This window comes from Myotis davidii, unplaced genomic scaffold, assembly GCF_000327345.1.
Source record: "Myotis davidii unplaced genomic scaffold, ASM32734v1 scaffold348, whole genome shotgun sequence".
NCBI classification, from domain to species: Eukaryota; Metazoa; Chordata; class Mammalia; order Chiroptera; family Vespertilionidae; genus Myotis; species Myotis davidii.
Genome location: NW_006298965.1, coordinates 648,062 through 651,401, shown reverse-complemented (window position 1 = coordinate 651,401; position 3,340 = coordinate 648,062). Strand labels below are relative to the sequence as shown.

General features: G+C 38.5%; 1 protein-coding gene across 1 annotated transcript in view; it reads left to right on the top strand.

The window, feature by feature from the left end:
• Positions 1-3,340, top strand: part of C6 (complement component 6) — a 44,343-nt gene that overhangs the window by 4,353 nt on the left and 36,650 nt on the right. The gene's annotated exons all lie outside the window — the stretch shown is intronic.

The window sequence follows — 3,340 nt, the reverse complement described above, 5'->3', positions numbered from 1 at the left end:
AAAAATAAAGTATTTATAACTAAATAGGAGATTTCAAATTCCATAGAAAATTGACCCCAGACCTTGGGCCTAAGGTTTTTCTCCTTTTAATCCTTGCTTCCTGCCTTCAGCTTTGCCAATCTTTCCAAGTGTCAGACAGAAATGTTGGTGTCAGGGTTTTCCCTCTGTGCCCTGGAATAAGAGGGTAGGATGAGGGCGGTAGATATACAGCATACCTATATGAATAAGATCCTGAGAGCTATTGACAAAAGATAGAATAGGAGAATAATCTAAGCATTATATTCAGAATATTAAGATAAAGAAGTGAAGTGTAATTATTTGAAGCTTGAAGGAGGGTTTTCAGAACAAATTACCAGAAAAAACTCCTTTATTTAATAGATGATAAATTCTATAAAATTTATTACAAAGAGCTTTCTTTAGGCCAAAAATGTTCACAAGTTTAAGAGGTCTTTAAATACATCTATAAGCCACCAATTCATAATAAGTGATTTCAGGAAAGTTAGTGGTATTAGAATAGCTGATCAGCAATATGGCCACAGCCATTGATAAATCTAAACTATGGAAATGCATCTGCAATGGTTAGTAAGCAGCTACTTCCTGAGTGCCCCCTGCCCTGTTGTCTATATTCCTTCACAGGAAACCCTAGATTTCCCCAAGATTCAGCCATTCACTGGTTAATCTCTGGCATGGATTCGGTTGGCAACCATTTTGATTGGGTAGTGCCATGGCCTATTGGTTAAATATTCTACCAAAGATCTATATTAGTTTGCTCTCCTAAAAACATCCATTAGTGTCACTCTGAAAGGGAATAAAACGTTGGATGCATCATCTTTTGTCTGACTCAGGATGATATTTGGCCCTCAAAGAACTGTCTATCCTAAAGAGAGCTTCCTTCTTTTCTTTCCTCCATCATAGTTTTTGTTCAGAGTCCTCCAAGTGTCCCCAAGATTAAGCATATTCATTTAATGAGCCTTTGAGAATTACCCATGAGACTAACCTTCATGCACTGTGCCAACTCCTTTCCCAAAGTCCTCATTTTAAGCATAGAAGACTAAAGAATTTGCAACTGGTTATAAAAATAACTAGAGGCCCAGCACCAGTGGGGTCCCTCAGCCTGGCCTTCACCCTCTCGCAATCCGGGACCCCTTGGGGGATATCAGACTGTTGGTTTTGGTCTGATCCCCTCAGGCCAGGTCAAGGGAACCCACCAGTGCACAAATCTGTGCACCGAGCCTCTAGTATACATATAAGCTCTTTGGTTAATCTCTTCCCACCCACCCCCTCCCCCATTTCCTCTGAGATTCATCAGTCTATTCCATGTTTCCATGCCTGTGTGTTGAGCATCTTCTGCCCCCTGGTGGTCAATACATGTCATAGCTACTGGCCGAATGGTCACTTAGGCTTTTATATATAGAGATATGTAACAATAACAAAAATCAGTTCAAGTACATAGGAAAAAACATGTACAATTTCTAAATGACTACATGACTTCAGGTGTGAGTGTATATGTATTATGTATATGTGCTGGCTAATTGCTGACTTCTGCAAAGTCTGCACTATCCAAACTGCCCTTCAACTTCCCCTCCCCTTCTTTGGTAGAGGATATATGTGTGGCTTACAATATCTATTCTTTGGTGCTTCCTATTCCATTGAGTTTTTGTGGCCTGGAACCATTCTTAGCTGTGTCCCATCAGAGCTATATCACACCTGCCACTCACTCCTAAACATTACTCAAGGGATATAATCCCTACCCTTGCTTTCATCCCTAACCTTGTTAATAGGTCTTCTCCAATATCCCTAGAAGTACATATGGATAGAAGTTCTTGTGTTCTAACAAATCTGGTACCCTGCTCATGAAGCTAGACTAATGAGAACTGTCTTTGTGGCCTGGAACCATTCTTAGCTGTGTCCCAACAGAGCTATAGCACACCTGCCACTCACTCCTAAACATCACTCAAGGGACGCCCTTTTGCTTTCATCCCTGCCCTTGTTAATAGGTCTTTTCCAATATCCCTAGAAGTACATATGGATAGAAGATCTTGTGTTCTAACAAATCTGGTACCTTGCTCATGAAGCTAGACTAATGAGAACTGTATCCTGCATGTGTACCCCTACCTCGGTTCAATAAAATAGGATTTTTTCAGTGTAACCATATCAAAAATTAGCTTTTGCTCAAATTTGTAAGTGCCGGGTTCAAAACACTAAAAATTATAATATTTGGCTTTTTTTCCTTTAGTAAAAGCATCTCTATTTAAAACTGAATTACCTATTCTGTTCTGCCCTGAAAATAAGCAAACAAATAAAACCTAGAAATGTGCTCTTTTAAAATCAGCGCATCTTTCAGATTATATCCTGGGGTTAATAGAAATTCTATTCTCTCTTTATTTTCACTCTTGTATGATGCTGGAGTGTGTAGCTATAATTCTTTATAATGCTGGTCTAGATATAATACAAGGTTTTGAATAATCAAAGAAGGACTTAATTACTTTCTAACATTCGACCTTCTTAGTGAAAGTTATTAACCAAAAGAGATGCAACTAAGTGCTTTCTGGGCAACTCTCCATTAATAAAAAAAAAAAAATGTATTCAACAGAATACCCACTTTCCTCAAGCATTCAGTGAGTCCAAATAGTCACACATAGCAATGGTGAGATGCTGATCACAACCTAGAATAGTTAACTAGGTAACCTGGAGTCAAACATTGAATCGTTGTCAGTGAGGCCTGTAGGACACCAGCTCCCCTGATTATAGGCAGGAGAGGGGCTGTGTATAAGGCATTTCAATTTCTGTAATATATGCTTACAGAAATTGAAATTCCTTATGCACAAGGATCCTCATGAAATTCAGCAAGTTTAAAAGGAAAAGGAATTATTTAAGTACATGAAGCTTGTCCCATTTCCTAAACTCACTAATTTAACCTGCTACCGAATGCGATAGCACCTAGGCATTTAACTTGTCCAAAAATAATTAGATAGAATAAATTATATGTAGTAAAGCAATTATATTATGTAGTTATATATGACTACATAATAAAAATGTACTAATTATGTATAGTAAAATAATTACCTAGTGTAAAATGCACAGATAATAAGTGTGAAATTTTATTTTGATGAGTATATACATACATGTACATGACCCTCAATCAAGATATAGAAAATATCCATAATCCTGAAGAAGTTTCTGTTTTCCTCTTTCCAGTTAATCCCTCTCCTTCTCCTTCTTCTTCCTCTTCCTCTTCCTCTTCCTCCTTCTCCTTCTCCCTCTCCCTCCTCCTCCTCCTCCTCCTCCTGCCAAGCAGGCAGTGCCTGAGCCTGAGCTGCTGAGGGCTCACTTCAGGTGG